The sequence below is a fragment of the Rhinopithecus bieti genome, unplaced genomic scaffold, assembly GCF_001698545.2.
Source record: "Rhinopithecus bieti isolate Rb0 unplaced genomic scaffold, ASM169854v2 scaffold_3043, whole genome shotgun sequence".
NCBI classification, from domain to species: Eukaryota; Metazoa; Chordata; class Mammalia; order Primates; family Cercopithecidae; genus Rhinopithecus; species Rhinopithecus bieti.
In genome coordinates, this window is record NW_016804580.1 from 5945072 (window position 1) to 5962464 (window position 17393).

At 39.4% G+C, this 17393-nt stretch overlaps 1 protein-coding gene and 1 pseudogene across 1 annotated transcript in view; one reads left to right on the forward strand and one right to left on the reverse strand.

Moving 5' to 3' along the window:
* The window catches only part of MLLT10 (MLLT10 histone lysine methyltransferase DOT1L cofactor), a 249797-nt gene that overhangs the window by 123883 nt on the left and 108521 nt on the right, over window positions 1-17393 (forward strand).
* Window positions 2896-13417, reverse strand: LOC108527723 (heterogeneous nuclear ribonucleoprotein R pseudogene; annotated as a pseudogene).

Genomic DNA, 17393 nt, shown 5'->3' on the forward strand with positions numbered 1-17393 from the left:
CTCATTTTCCTTATCTTTTCACCAAATAAACCTGGATTTATTAGAAATCTGGAAACTTATTAGAACTTTTTTGCTCTTAAAAATTAAAATACCTTCATATAAATACATACATTTAAGCAACTGCTATAAATGAGTGATCAAATAAAAATTAGTATTCCATTATGGGGAGGAGCATATCTGTATCAGTCTCACAAGGGTACCTACATACAAAGAATAGTTCTACACCTCAATATATTTCCCAACACACACTTTACTGTAACAGGCTCATAAATAAAGCCAAATCAATTAGCTTGGGGAACAAAAAAGATGGAAAGACAGGAGAGCAGGAAACCAAGTTCCTTAGAACTCATAATTTGTACCTATTTTTTTTTTAAATGCCAATCTAGAATAAAGACCTTCCTCAATTGACATTTTTCAGGTTTATATATTACACTGTTATATTTATTTATGTGAAAAGTTGAGCTCTGAATCTATTTTCTCTGAATGCTGCTACAGTGTTAATTTATAAGACATGGAGGAAGAAAAGCTCTTGAGTTTTAATGTTTATAGGATTATGTTTTACAATTTTAAATAGCCACAAAACCTCTAAACCAAAAATTAAAGGGTACCTCTGCAAATATATTTTTCATTAGTGAAAAGGACAGAGGAGGAGGTGGCCACTTTAAAATTCAAAATATAATTTGCAATTAAAGGAAAGGATTTTGACACGGAACCCAAGTTTTAATCTTATGTTTCTGCGAGGGTTTATGCTTTCTCGGAATCATTTCTATCCCCATTCTTAATATTCTTTATGACAACTTTGTAGCTTGTAACACCTAATTAAGAAATACAAACAACTCAAATTTTATTTGTAGATTTTGTTCTTTCCAAGAAAAAAATCAGGGTTTTACTTAAGTCTAATTAGATGTATAGTTACAACTTCAAACTGTATTTTCAAAGTTTAAAAGCAGCATTTAAAGAATGTTTGGTGTCTTTACTTACATACATGGGCATAAGAAAAACAACTGGATCTGTCTTACCAAAGAAATACCCATGTTAACTCAAAACTATCATACAACAACAGACCATTAATTCCTTTATCAGTTTCCAAAAAACTAAAATATCAATAAGGTCTGTTAAATGACTATACTGCGTAATGAGTGTACTTCGAAAAAGAAATGAAATATATTGACTTTCATCAGTAAATATTAATCTTATTTGAAACGAAAAGAAGCCATGAAACCCAGTATGATCTAACCAAGATTACACGGAATTAAGTGGCTTATGATTTTGAAATCTAATATTCCTATCACAAAGACACCAAACAGGAACAAAACACAGAATAATGGTGTATCCATTTTAATTATTCCCCAATGGCTTCTGATATTTTTATCATTATAAAAACATTTGAGAACCACGTAAGAATAAGATGGAGGGGAAAACTTAATAGTAATTTGAAAGTGATTCAGACTTTTCTGTACCATAAAGCTTAGATTATTTTGTTCCTCTCATTCTCAAGCAAAAAAGTCATTAGAATAAATCAGAATTTCTAAAGGAAATAGGGAAATAGATGTTATGTCTTGGCCAACAAAAAATATAGGCATCAGGGATAGCAGATAAATAAAAATAAACGAGGTGTTAACAGAAAGTCAGAGGTATTACTACTGGATATTTTTAAGCCTCTCTTACAAGGCATGAATGTTTCTCAAAGCAAATTTACATAGTAATAGGAAATTATATTCCTAAACCAGTAACTGAAATGATAGTCACAATCACGATTTACTAAAACTAAAGTCCGCAGTGCAATTGACGCCACAGTACTAACAGTTTTCCCTGTATGTTGTACATTCACTTATCCAGCAAATAAGGTCTTCAGTCACAAATTATCCCTTATAAAGAATGTGGGTCAAAATAGATTGCAGTCTGCTTTCCCAGCCACATTTTGTTTTAACGCAAATTATCCCAATGCCTGCAAGAATGCTCAAAAGTCTATGAACCTGCTTTTTTTAAAATAAAAGATAAAATTTCAAAATTAGAAGAGACTATGAGAGAACACCAATCAATGAAGTGCTAATTGGAATAAATTAGCATTGAATTTAGACTAATCCTCAGTCTAATATCCACAATACATGTTGGAATAGACAAGAAATTTTGCATGAATTTGATCACTCACATAGGCAGTTATACTTTGAAAACAATATTCCTTGCAAGGATTACGAATAAAATAATGTTTTAGGACACAATTGAATTTGAAATAGGTAATGTTTTGAATAGATTTTTTAGTTTTATTGAAATCTTACATGAACAAGAAATTGGAAATACAATCACATCAAAGAACAAATTGTCACGGCTTTTGACGTTTAAGCCAAACAAATTTTGTAGGGCAGATTTCAAAATGGCGTGAAGTTATAACAATTTAAAAACACAGTTAACCTACTTCTAAAAATGCAAAACATACAATCATAGGTTATTTTCAGTACAAGAAAACTTAAATGTGTTTGCTTTAATTTCTTAAGACTACTAAGACATAGCACTAGCTTGTATTTTTATTTACAGCATACTCCATACTTCTATGTAATTTATCCTAGATTCAAAAAAGTGAAACTCTTCAAAAGCAAAGGTTCTGCAAAATCATGACTTAACAGTGTGCTCAGCTTGTTTTGAAGCTAAAATGAAGCCTGAAATGATAAAAGCATTATAACTCCCAGAATAAGGGAACTCTGTAAGCCCACTAATGTCCAAGAGCATTTATGAAAAGAGGAAAAATAAACGTACTTGAGTATATACACAATAGTGATTTATTCAGCCCAATACAAATGGCAGCAAATTGCTACTTAAAGATGAAACAGTTAAGCAAAAATTTTTTTGAAGAATGTAGATCTAGAGCCAGTCATATCTTGCCATTATCATTTTCAAGCACTTACTTGTCTACTTCCACTGTTGCCCATGAGTATCCTGATAAAATTCCTGGTTGTCATTATTGTAACCATAGTTACCAGAATAGTCACCACCTTGCTGAAGTGGCTGCTGAGCGATGGGTTGAGAGACCCAGTTCTGCTAGTTGGTCTGATGATGCTTGGTTGGAATCAGGTTGGTTGTAAACATCTGCCTTCTCTTGCCTCCTACATTGCCTCCTGATTGCCCCAAGATCCACGGGAACCGCAGCCACGGCCTCTCTGCTGTTGTGCAGGACCTCCTCTGCCACCCCTAGAGCCTCTTGGTGGTCCCAAAGGTGCCCCCCTTTGTTAATAGCCAGCTCTACCTCTTGGAGGTGGTGCTCCTCTCCCCCTTGGTGGTGGTAGAGCACCCTGCCCTCCCCTTCCTCCTCTTTCTGTTACTGCATAGCCATCATCATAGCCATGATAGGGAATTTTCATAACCTCCATGATAGTTGTGATATTAATAACCATAGTAATCTTCATGCCGTAGTGATCTGGAGGGTAGCCATATCCACCTCTCCCCCAACCTCTAGTCGGAGGCAGCATTCGAGGAGGAGGGTGTAGTGATAATCTTCATATGCATGCAGTGCTTCTGGAGGCCTGTCTAGCAGCTTGGCGCTCTTTCCTTTTCTTGTCTGGTGGCTTGGCTAAGACTATTTCAAGTTCTTCCCCTTCTATTTCTTTGCCATTCATTTCATCCATAGCCTTAACGACTGCTTCTCCGTCTTCAGAATGAACAAATGCATAATTTTTCAACTTATTTACTCTTTGAAGTTCTCCAAATTCAGAAAATGACTTTTCCAATATTTCGTCTGTGCCCGAATTTCTCACAAACAATACTTTTACCTTAGCTATGACTTCTGGATCTGGTTCTTCACAGGGTCAGTCCATTCAACTGTAACTGCATTTCCCCATACTTTTACTTTTCCACTCATCAGCCGGCATCTGGCTTGTGATCCTCATATTCCAGGAAGCAGAACTCCCATTTCTTCTTTTTGTCATCAGGTTGATGATAGAGAATAACGTCCACCGAACCCTCTGTGACTTTACTGAATTCTTCCAGAATATTTTCTTTAGTGTTATTCTTCAGAATGGATCCAACAAAAAGTCTGTTGTTTGCCACAGAAGTGCGTACTCCATGTTGTTTACCAAAGGGCGAATTTCATAGCTGTCACAGTTTCACAGCTTCCTGTGCAGCTTCCTTTCCACAGAAAGTGATAAATGCATACCCTCTATTCTGACCAGACAGTGGATCTATCATAAGACATAGATCGCAAATGGTACTGGCCTTCTCAAAAAGGGGCACCAACTCATCCTCATATAAATCTCTTGGTATTTTACCTATAAACACCTTTGTTCCAATTCCACGTTGCACGCCAGAGTACACACTGTTTGATGGAGGCCCACCATACTTCCTCTCTCCTGTGGTTACATTCAGAGTATAACCAGTTCTCTCAAGCAAGGCCTTGATCTTTGCTTCATCAGGTCCCTTTGTGGACTCTTGCACCTAGCTCCCCTGTTTTCTCTCTGCCTATAGGTCTTCTAAACTCCACATAAAAATGCACTTTTGTTCTGAACATGTGATAAGTCACTTTCCTTGAACTGCTGTAGTACAGACAGAGCTTCTTCATTAAATTCGCTGAGAGCATCAATTGCTCTTTCATCAAGATCGATAACAGCTATCAATCCAGGGCAGAGCTGGGGCAGATGGCTAGGCCCATGAGAATCAGCACAAGGCACTTTGAAAATTACTAGAAATCATGTGTGCATGCTACCTTCCAAGTCTGATTCTTATGTTTACATGGCAAAGAAGCTGAAGGGGAAACAGGTACACATGTGCAGAATGGGAGACCAAACATGAGAGGCAGCCTTCTAATCTGTTCCTGCAAGAATCAACCCAGCCTCACGAAAGCTGCATTAATACATTCATGAGGATAGTCCCGTAACCCACATGCCTCTTAAAGGCCCCATCAGCTCTCAGTACATCACATTGGCAAATTTCAACGTGAGTTTTGGCAGGAACACACCACACTTAAACCATAGAATAGGATTACTCGTCTCTTTGAAGAGAGCTAGACTACTTTCTTCTGTGGCCCTCAAAGGAATAAAACTCTCAGTCAAATCATTGGAATGACTTTTCTATGTCTTTGTAAAAGTTTTCTAGCATTGAGAGTTACCTGGTACCTCTGTCCTTTTTGTGTAGTTTCCTTTTGGAATCTTGCGCTCAAGTTGAACCGTTCAGAGTCTATTTATGTGAAGAGTTAAGAGAGGACAGGTCTTTTCAGGAACATCAGTTTAGAATGTGAGGGTGGGTTGGGTGAGACTGAAGAGTATGGTAAGATGAGACTAGCTAAGAAGAGGCCAGTTTATGAAGAATTTATAAGCAGTTTTAGACTTCATTCTTGGGCATTGAGCCAGGCAGCCAGTAGGATTAATTCTTTTTTTAACTTTTCGTTTTTCAATAATTTCAAAGTTAAAGTTGCAAAAATACTACAAATAATAATGCTATACTACTCACTCATTCCAAAAATGTGAACATTTTACCATATTAATGTTACCATGTCCTTCCCTCCACCCTCTTTTGCTGGCTCTCTTTCTCCTCTACTCTCTATAGAATCTTTTTGAACCATTGCAGGGTAAATTACAAATACAATGCCTCTTTAACCCAAGTACTATAAGTGTATAGTTTTAATTAAAGGGAATTTCCTAAACAAAGTATAGTGATCAAAATCAATAAATTAATATTATTACAGATTATTATCTAATCTACAGATCATATTCAGATTGCACCCGCTGATGTCATCTACACCAAAGGGGGAAGCCTTTTACTCTTCCAGGTCCAGGATCCAATCCAAGATCACAAGTTGCATTTAGCTGTCATGTCTATTCAGTATTTCCCAGTTTGGAATATGTCCTCATTCATTGTTTTTTATGACCTTGACATCTCTTAAAGTCCTATTTCAGGATATCTGAGGTATTGCTTTCTGTCTTTCTTAGGTCTTAACAAAGGAGTTTACAGTTACACTCTTGTTTTGATCTTCATACAGCTGTTTTCTAACAGTGGCCTAGATTTTCTCTGGGAGCCATTCTTTGATTTTAGCTTTGTTTGCTATCTGGAGAGACTGGGAATTTTTAAAACCAGCAAGTCTTGGTTCTTTTTTTGTCAATAGTCTTTCCATTAGCTTATTTCTGTACTCCTGCTTTTTACTATAAACAGTAAGAAGGAGTTAGACTGCATCTTCCACAGAATACCTAGAAAACTCCATGTTAAATTATGCAACTCGTTAAATACATTTTCTATTTTTCATGTTACCACAGGCAATGTTGTGCCTAAACTTTCAGTTACTAATTATGAAGTATTCAGCTTCTTCCAATTTTCAGTTACCTTTTTCTCACTTTCATTTAAGCCCTTAGTAGCAGCCTCCTAAGGACCATGAAGTTTCTAGTGACAGTGTCTTCATTGCTCATCAAGCTTTCGCTGATACTCTACTGCAAGTCCTGTCAGCTTCTGTCTACTACCTGATTCCAAGCAGCGCCTGCATTTTCAAGTTTTACTGTATGGGAACACCCCTCTCCTGGTAACATATACCCAGGAGTAATCTGTAAATCTGTGTTAGTTAACTATTGTAGCACAGTAATTTACCCTAAAATATACTGGCTTAAAACTGCAATAAACATTTATAGTCTCACAGCTTCTGTGGGTCAGGAATTTGGATTTAGTGGGTGTTTCTACCCCAGAGTCTATTATCAGATTGCCTTCACGTTGTTGGCTTGGATTATAGTCATTTAAAGGCCAGACTAAAGTTGAAGGATACTCTCGTTTTTTTGTTGTTGTTGTTGTTTTTTTTTTTTTGAGACGGAGTCTAGCTCTGTCACCCAGGCTGGAGTGCAGGAGTGCAATCTTGGCTCAGACTCACTACAGTCTCAACCTCCCAGGTTCAAGCAATTCTCCTGCCTCAGACTCCTAAATAGCTGGGATTACAGGCTTTCACCATGACACCCAGCTAATTTTTGTATCTTTTAGTAGAGATGGGGTTTCGCCATGTTGGCCAGGCTGGTTTTGAACACCTGACCTCAGGTGATCTGCCTGCCTTGGCCTCCCAAAGTGCTGGGAATACAGGCATGAGCCACTGTGCCCTGCCCCCCCCCCCCCTTTTTTTAAACACGATGTCTCGCTGTATCTCCCAGGCTGGAGTGAGGTGACATGATCTTGGCTCACTGTCACCTTCGCTCCCAAGTTCAAGCGATTCTCCTGCCTCAGCTTCCCCCTTAGCTGGGACTACAGGTGGTACCACCACGCCCGGCTAAATTTTGTATTTTTAGTGGAGGTGGGATTTCACCATGCTGGCCAGGCTGGTCTCCAACTCCTGACCTCAGGTGATTGCCCATCTTGGCCTCCCAAAGTGCTGGGGTTACAGGAGCTACCACACCCAGCTGCTGGAGGATATTCTCTAAGATGACTTATTCACATGATTGACAATTTGGTGGCTGCCTGTTTTTTTGCTGCATGTATTGTTTCTTAGGGACTTTTGAGTGCCATGTGACATGGCACCTAACTTTTCCCATAGTGACTGATCCAAGAGCAAGGCAAAAGCTGCCATGTGTTTTATGGCCTGGCCTCGGAAGTCACACAGTATCATTTTCTTTTTCTGGCTGAATGTGTTTTATTTATTTTTTTAAAAGGTTTTTTTGAGGTAAGAATACATAACATAACATTTGTCATTTTAATCACTTGGATTTAACAAAAAAAAATACTGTTATTTTTACTCTCTATTGGATGCATAGGTAAACCTGTTCAGTATGGGTAGGCACTGCATAGGTGCAAAGATCATTGGGGGCATGGAGACTGTCTACCACACCCTGAGATTTGGGCACGTATCCTGTTTCTTACTGAATTTTTACCCACAAGTTTTAGCATTCACTGATGAGTCTAGCCTGAAATAAATAATAGTTGACAAAAGGTAATTTTCTAATTGTATCATTCTCAGTAGCGGGGAGGGGTGGAGTCTACAGAGGAAATAAAAGAGTAGTTTGAGTAGTATAAGGATAAATGTTATGTCCTTTGGTTTTAGCACAAAGGAAGTCGTTGAAGAGGAGTTTCAGTGTAGAGTTTCAGTATATTTATTGGTAGATAAAGTGGGTGTGAGGAAGTACAGATAGTGAGAGTACTTAACTCTTAAGAATCTCAGATTTGGCTGGGCACGGTGGCTCAAGCCTGTAATCCCAGCACTTTGGGAGGCCGAGACGGGCGGATCATGAGGTCAGGAGATCGATACCATCCTGGCTAACACGGTGAAACCCCGTCTCTACTAAAAAATACAAAAAACTAGCCGGGCGAGGTGGTGGGCGCCTGTAGTCCCAGCTACTTGGGAGGCTGAGGCAGGAGAATGGCGTAAACCCAGGAAGCAGAGCTTGCAGTGAGCTGAGATCCGGCCACTGCACTCCAGCCCGGGCAACAGAGCGAGACTCAGTCTCAAAAAAAATAAAAAATAAAAAATAAAGAATCTCAGATTTGCTGGGCTTGCATCTGTAGTCCCAGCTGCTGGAGGGCTGATGTGGGAGTATCTCTTGAGCTCAGGAGTTAAAGGCTGCAGTGAGCTATGATCATGCCATTGCATTCCAGCCTGGACAACAGAGTGAGACCTCATCTCTTAAAACAAAAAATTAAAAAGAATCTTAGATTTGAAGACAAAAGGAGTAGGCAGGAGAAAGGATACTGTGTCTTCTTCTGTTTTGGTGGGGAAGAAAGAAGAGAAGCATGTAGGTGAATAACTAGGTCACCTGGATAATAGAGCAAAGAAAAGTAGATGTAGGTAGAACCCTGTCAGAGATACTGCTAGGCAGATTGGGTATACAAATAAGGAGGCCAAGTGTGTTATTTTCAAAAGTGTATAAAATAATGGATCATGAGATTGAGGTGGGTTAATAGATGTAGTGGAACTAGGGAATAGGGAAGGGCTGGAACATAGAGTTGTAGGAGATGTTGGAGCATGGGCTTAGAGGACTCAGTGAGGTTCAAGAATAAGTATAGTAAGAGTGTGAATTAATTGCAGGGTTATGAAGAAAGAGTAGATCATTGTGATTTAATGATCCTTAAACAATTGGGATATGTTGAGTGATGGCAGCTTCCAGGTGTTGGAAGACAGTTCTCCGTGGTTCTGACATTTATACACATTTTGTGAGTGTCAGCCCTGACAGCTTTTGTTCTTTTCAAGGTTGTTTATATAGCAAGCAAACAGCCTTGGAAAATGGAGGCACTGTCATTCAAATTTCTCTTGTAATTCATTCCACTGTGTGTATACATGTCATCTGGCCCCAGGTCACCCTGTCAGAAGGGGGAATTTAGGCAAATGCTAACAGTCTGGCTTTTGCTATTGCCATGAGTATTAAAGTCCTCTGTGTCCATTGCAGGAGTCTTGTGTCATCTTCTGCCTACATCCATGAAACTGTGGTAGACTAACTTGTCACTTTACAAGTAGAGTAAGATAAGTACAAGACAAGTAACTTGTCACTTTACAAGTACAGTAAGACTCTTCGTAGTTTTTGACACTGAAATGTGGTTTTAGGCATACTGAAGGAGAGTCTGAATGAAAGCCGTTGAAATTGAGAATATTTGAGGACTTTGTGAGTTGTTCATACAGTTGGCCTTAACTCGCTGGCACACCCACTCTTGTGGTCCAGGGGTATCGGGATACTGTGGTTGAAGGTCTTACCAAGATCACATGCAGTAGGAAAGAGTTACCTAAAGAAAAGTAATGGGCAGACAAAAAGAAGAGATAAAGAGATACTTATTAATAAATGATAGAGCTGGGATTTAAAATGAACTATGTCTGATTACAAAGTCCATGGATTTTTTTTTTTAAATACGTCTTTCTGCCTTTACTTGGAGGCTGTATTAGTCCATTCTCACACTGCTGTAAAGAACTACCCTGAGAATGAGTAATTTAGGAAGAAAAGAGGTTTAATTGACCCACAGTTCTGCAGGCTGTACAGGAAGCATGGCCAGGAGGCCTCAGGAAACTCACAATCATGTCAGAAGGCAAAGGGGAAATAAACACATCTTTACCATGGTGGAAAAGAAGAGAGAAAATGAAGAGGGAAAGTTTGAAAGTGCTACATACTTTCAAACAACTAGATCTGGTGAGAACTCTTATCAGGAGAGCAGCAGGGGGGAAGGTCTGCCCCCATTATTCAATCACCCCACCATCAGGTCCCTCCCCTGACACTTGCAGATTACAGTTCAACATGAGATTTCGGTGAGGACACAGAGCCAAATGATATCAGAGGTAATAATAATCATATCCCCTTTGAAAGATAAATCTATATTACAACTTCAAGGGTGTTTTTTGTTTGTTTTAGTACAATGGTGAAGTTTTCACATGTCCTCAAAAGAATGCTAATACAGAGTATGCCTTATCAATCCTCTGTTCTGTTCCAGGAAGTTATTATTTAACTGAGTAGTATTTGGGAGAAGAAATGTTAAAGACCTCCTTGCTTAGAAGGGATAAATAACTTGTTAAAAGAAGATAAAAAGTGAAAGTAGATGTGAATAGCCTTTTTGAAATGTAGCTTGAATTCAGATGTTGAAGACAAACAGTAATAGTGTGCATCAATTAAATGGCATGTCCATGAAATAGAATTTTATGACAAACTGAATTGGCTGAGGATTAACTTTATTTAATAGAGTTATTTTTTGCAACTTGGAAGGCTGAGATGTAATACAAAGACTCAGGTCTAATTCATTTAGGTGTTTAGAATTGTATTCCAGCTATCTAATTATAGCATCATGGAGATGAAGTAATAATAGCCAGTTGTTTTCCATTAATAATATAAACTTTTTAAATGTATTTATCACCTGTGGCACTTCCATTTCTAGTTTTCATTTCCAGTTTTATAGATAAAGAATAGGGACATGAAAGTTTAATTAGATTTGATAGATGTTTACAAAACATCTACTGAATTCAAGACTCCATGCTTAATTCTTGGGAAAACAGAGTTTAAAAATCTGGAGAGTCACAATCAATATTGAACAGTTTAAGTTTTGTATTTTGGGGGCATAACACCAGTAGAATCCAGTTTATTTTTAAAAACTTTTCTGCTCCTTTCTATAGCTTCTCTTGTGTATTTTTTCAGAAATGTAGCTATAAGCAGTGAGTGTGTTAATAGTCGATAGGTCTGATTTATCTGAAAAGCCATTTAACTGAGGTATATAATCTGCTACTGATTGTAGGATGCACCTTCATTTTATGTGCCACTAAGAAAGAAAAAAATCATGCCAAGTAAACTATGACACAGCAATATTATAATACATAACCTGATTTTAGAGATTTATTTAAATAAATAAATATCTTAGGATCTATTAAATATGGCATGTCAGAGAACTTAGAGTTCCTTTTAACTCTTTCAGGTGTTGCATATAAAGTTAAAAGATGTGTATATGATTGTTCATCACTGTAGTAGCTCACATTTAGAAATCATGTAAATTGCCCATAACAGATGAATAAATTATGGCATATCTGTAAAATGGGGCATTATGTTATGTCTCAGTTTCTTCATCTGCATCAAGTTGATTTTAGTGCTTACCTCATAGAGTTGTTAAAATTAAAGTAGTTAGTACATGTAAAATGTCCTGGCACATATTAACTGAAAACTTGATTGTTTAGACAGAAAACACAGGAGCATCTTAGTATTAACCAACATTATTATTGTAACATTTATGATTTAAAATCATGATTTAAAAGACTAATGAACTGCAAAGATGTTTTTAATATAAGTGAAAGATACATAGTATATTCCCAGTTTTGGTTAGGAGATTTTTAGGCCAGGCATGGTGGCTCATGCATGTAATCCCAGCTGTTTGGGAGGCCAAGGCGGGTCTAAAAGTTGGAGACCAGCCTGGGCAACATAGCGAGAAGCTATGTCTACAAAAAATACAAAAATTAGCTGGGCATGGTGGCATGCACTTGTAATAGTCCCTGCTACTTAGGAGACTGAGATGGGAGGATTGCTTGAGCCCAGGAAGTCGAGTCTGCAAAAGCTGAGTGAGATTGTGCCACTGCCCTCCAGCCTGGATGACAGAGACCATGTCTCAAAAAATTATTACGGATTTATTTGAGAATTAGTTTTTCACATTGTGACACTTTTTCTCCACACAGGCATGTTACCACCTAAGAAGTTGATTCTACATAGCCACAATGTAATTATCTTAGGAAATGTAACATTAATACTATTAACATATAATCCATATCCAAGCACCTCATTGTTCGGGTAATGTCCTAATTGGTAGCCAGTTTAAGAAGAAATTGATGCAGGAGTCAAGTATCAAACGTTGTATTTAGTTGTTGTCTCTTTAGTCTCCTTTAATCTAAAATAGTCCCTGCACTTTGGGAAGCCGAGGTGAGTGGACCACTTGAGGTCAGGAGTTCGAGACCAGCCTGGTCAATATGGAGAAACCCCATCTCTACTAAAAATACAAAAATTAGCCAAGTGACATGGCTCATGCCTGTAATCCCAGCTACTTGGGAGGCTAAGGTAGGAGAATCACTTGAACCCAGGAGGCGGAGGTTTCAGTGAGCCGAGATCACACCACTGCAGTCCAGCCTGGGTGACACAGCGAGATTCAGTCTCAGAAAATAAAATAGTTACCAGGATTTTCTGCCTTTCATGACATTGACATTTTCTTAAGTTTAGACTAGTTGTTTTGCAGAATGTTCCTCAGCTGGGATTTGTCTGATTTGTTTCCTCCTGAAAAGATTCATGTTAAGCATATTTGATGGAAATATCACATTGATGATGTCTTGTTCTCAGTGTATTATATCAAGGGACACATGATATTATTTTATCCCATCATCCGTGGTACTAAGTTTGATCACTTGGTTAAGGTGTTGTCTGTCAGATCTACTGTGAAGCTTTTGTTTCCCTGTGAGATGTTACTTGAGGCTTTGAAATTTCTGTTCCCCAATAGTCTCATGCAGTGTATTTGATATATCTGTTGATGATCTTTGCCTGAATCTGTTATAACTATGGTGGTAATAATGTGATGATTTTCTGTTTCTATCAATGCTTCCATATTTATTTTCTGGCATGCTTTGATTATGAAGAACTTCATCTGTCCATCCAAACATCCATCCATTGACTAATCTCTCCATTATCAAGTAGACTCAAGTTTATTTTTTTAAGTTCACTGTGTTATGTAATTCCTATTATTATTCATCTTAATGCTCAGATTGTCCCACATTTGGCCAATGGGAGTCCTTCAACTTGGCAACTGTGCCCTTTTGAAAATTTTCAACAGTTTATAAGCATTTCCTTAATTTCTAGTAAAACAGATACTGTAGGCTTATCTTGTCTTCTTTTCTGCCCCAGACCCTGAATCAGCTCATTTTCTAATGCTGGTTTCTTTTAGTGGAGGTAGCCTATCTACTTGGAGTGTATCTCTGTCCTAGAATGGACCCTTCAGCAGTTTGAGAGGTCATACAAGTCCTTACTGTGTGCCCCATGCGCTTACCTGTTATTGGCCAGTGCAGAACTCTTCCTGGTTTCAGCTGCCTTTCTCAAATTGGCTCTCAATGCTTTCCAGTAAGTACTGTTGACTAAATATTTAGTGGTTTTCTTGTCGCTTCCTTTTTCCTCATGAATGCTTTTACCATGTGGGCCTTGTAACTCTTTTCCTTACCTGCTTGTATTTTGGGGTTGATGGTGATGCTTTTACACTCAGTTTTGTTGTGTTATTCCACGAGTTTTTGGTTTTATTATCTATTTGCTTTGTTTGTTTGTTTTTTTGAGACAGAATTTCACTCTGTTGCCCAGGCTGGAGTGCAGTGGCGCAGAGTCGGCTCGCTGCACCCTCTGCCTCCTGGGTTCAAGCAATTCTCTTACCTCAGCCTCCTCAGTAGCTGGGATTACAGGTGCATGCCATGTCACCTGGCTAATTTTTGTATTTTTAGTAGAGATGGGATTTCACCATGTTGGCCAGGCTGGTCTCGAACTCCTGACCTCAAGTGATCTGCCCACCTTGGCCTCCCAAAGTGCTGGGATTATAGGTTTTTTGCTTTGTTTTTATGTTTGGGATTCAGAAAGGATGAGAAACTATGTTGCTGCCACCATTTTCTCTTGCTGTTTTTTTTTGTTTTTGAGATGTGGTTTTGCTCGTCTCCCAGTCTAGAGTGCAGTGGTGCAATTTTGGCTCACTGCAACCTCCGCCGCCTGGGTTCAAGATACTCACCTGCCTCAGCCTCCCAAGTAGCTGGGTGATCGCCCGCCTGGGCTCCCCAAAGTACTGGGATTACAAGCGTGAGCCACTGCACCTGGCTTTTTTTTTTTTTTTTTTTACATTGCTCTGTTTACTCCTCTTCTGTCAAATCATAGCTCTCTTCGTTTTACTCTTTTCTTGCTCCTCTTGTACCCAAATTCAGCACTTAACCTAGCCTTGCCTTTCTGGTGAAGCTAGACTTCCTTTGACTTATATGACTCATACTGTATCTCTCTTTTTTGCATGGATTTTGTTGTTGTTGTTGTTTTTGAGACAGAGTCTCACTCTGTCACCTAAACTGGATTGCAGGGGCATGATGAGGGCTCACTGCAGCTTCAACCTCCTGCACTAAAGCAATACTCCCCCCTCAGCCTCTGGAGTAGCTGGGAGCACAGGCATACACCACCACTGCCTGGCTAAGTTTTTACATTTTTTGTAGAGACGGAGTCTCCCTATGTTGCCTAGGCTGGTCTTGAGCTCCTGGGCTCAAGCTATCCTCCTCCCACCTTGGCCTACCAGTGTTGAGATTCTAGGCTTGAGCCACTGTGATCGGCCCATGATTTTCTTCTATTTTCATTTCACTTTTATACTGTCTTTATATATGTATATGTCTTACTGTCAGACTGTATCATGTCTCAAAGCCAATCTATATTTTTTATGTTTTAATGTTCTTGTACAATGCCTAATATCATCTTTCTTTTCTTTTTTTTTCTTTTTTTTTTTTTGAGACGGAGTTTCGCTCTTGTTGCCCAAGCCGGAGTGCAATGGCATGATCTCAGCTCACTGCAACCTCTGCCTCCTGGGTTCAAGCCATTCTCCTGCCTCAGACTCCCAAGTAGCTGGGACTACAGGCATGTGCTACCACGTTGGCTAATTTTTGTATTTTTAGTAGCTTTTTAAAAAAAATCCTGAATGTCAGGTGTGAGGTAATAGAAGAAAGGTAGTGTTGTTGACAGCTTGTGAGTACTTAACTAATTTTAGTTGCATTGATTATAATATGGTAGTTGTGTATATATTTATAGGCAATTAGGAATAGGAAACACAATCAGGAGGTACTAATGGAGTAAGAAATGTTTGCTGAAGTCCTGGAAAGCCATCATTTCTTTTTTCTTCCTTCCTCAAAAGGCCTTCGTGGGTTCAGTTTCAATAAGAACTCTGTAGCAAGCTAATAGCTTCTTTTGAAAATGGAATGCACTTAATAGCCATGTCATTGGAGCATCAAGTCCAAATCTCCGGTGGGCGCCTGTGGATGGAGGATTTTTTGCCAGAGGATTCAGTTGGCAAAATCATAATTCATAGAAACGTGTAGTTTAAAAGCATAACGAGGACTGTGGGATTCCAAAGGTAGAAAATGTGCTTCATCTTGCTGCCTAGCTTCCAACACAGTGTGTTGGTTTTGGGCTACTCTCATATGATGCGTATTTGCAGGATAGCTGACTTTTAAAGGATAAGCAGAATGTTGAAGTGACCATCATAGAGCCCCTGTTATTGAAAGAGTTCAGTAAGGTGTTCAGCCTGCTTTTGGATGGTGGGAGTCTGAAGAGACCAAAGCTTTTCCTTGACTTCCAGAGGAATTTGGTGTTGTAAATCTGTTTCTATACTTTGCAGAAACTTGTTGAGCAGGTCTTTGATTTTTATTGCAGTTTTTCCACCAGCTGTGCTGACAGAGGAGATAACGTTACAGAGCTATTGAGACTGAGGCTTCTAATTTAACAGCCAATAGTGAGAGCTTTGGCAGTCATAGGATAGAGGTACTGAGTCCCGACATACTTATCTGTGGCAAGTGGCAAGGGAGTTTAGGTCACCCCTCTGGGAAAGCACTTCAGACATATTGGAGACTTTGACACATGGATGTAAACTGATCTTGATCCTTGGGCATGAATGTTATGGCAAAGAGGCATTAGAAATGTCCAGAACAGCCTACCAAGTACCATCAGTCTATGTAGTGGATTTAGTCTGTAACAGCTGGGGCTATAAGAGCAATAACTAAACTCACTTGGCACTAATTCACTGTTAGCTTCCAGCTCTTATTAGCCTTTTTTCACTGGCCTTGTAGGGCTTTTGTGTTGAGGTATTGTATTTTTTCCTACCCCTGGAACCTTTGAGTCCTTTATCAAAGCTGTGGCTTCCCTTTGTCCTTCTGGAATCCTATGCTGTTTCTGTTGAACCACCCAGGAAAGAGACATGGTTCGGAGAGTGATTTATATGTCTCATTAGTATTTCTACGTGTTGCTCTTCTTGATTGGGGGAATACCTTTTGCACTTATGGATGGGTAAAGATAAACATATAATACAGGGAATGGCAAACTTTTCCTCTAAAGGACCAGATAGTAAATGTTTTTGGACTTTGTGGACCGCATTTAGTCTCTATCATATATTCTTCTTTTTTGGGGGGAGGGCGGGGGTGCTAAGGAATATTTTAAAGATGCAACATTACTCTTAGCTTAGGTGTCGTAATTTGTTGACTTCTGTTATATCATTTTCTCTTATACTATACTTCAGATATCCAGGCAATAATGAATATACAGTTTAATTGCCCGGAGACCCCACCTACAAAGTCATGTTAGCTTCCTTACCCGCTGAGAATCCTGCCAACTGAATCCTGGGTAGGATAGTGATCTGGGTGCCTGTATCCAACACAGTCTTAAAAATTTGTGTTTTCTGGCTGGGCACAGTGGCTTATGCCTGTATTCCCAACATTTTGAGAGGCCGAGGTGGGAGGACTGCTTGAGCCCAGGAGCGTGAGACCCCATCTCTATTTAAAAAAATAGCCGGGCGCGGTGGCTCAAGCCTGTAATCCCAGCACTTTGGGAGGCCGAGACGGGTGGATCACGAGGTCAGGAGATCGAGACCATCCTGGCTAACATGGTGAAACCCCGTCTCTACTAAAATACGAAAACTAGCCGGGCGAGGTGGCGGGCGCCTGTAGTCCCAGCTACTCGGGAGGCTGAGGCAGGAGAATGGCTTAAACCTGGGAGGCGGAGCTTGCAGTGAGCTGAGATCTGGCCACTGCACTCCAGTCCGGGCGACAGAGCGAGACTCCGCCTCAAAAAATAAATAAATAAATAAATAAATAAATAAATAAATAAATAAATCATATCGGCCGGGCGCGGTGGCTCAAGCCTTTAATCCCAGCACTTTGGGAGGCCGAGACGGGTGGATCACGAGGTCAGGAGATCGAGACCATCCTGGCTAACATGGTGAAACCCCGTCTCTACTAAAAA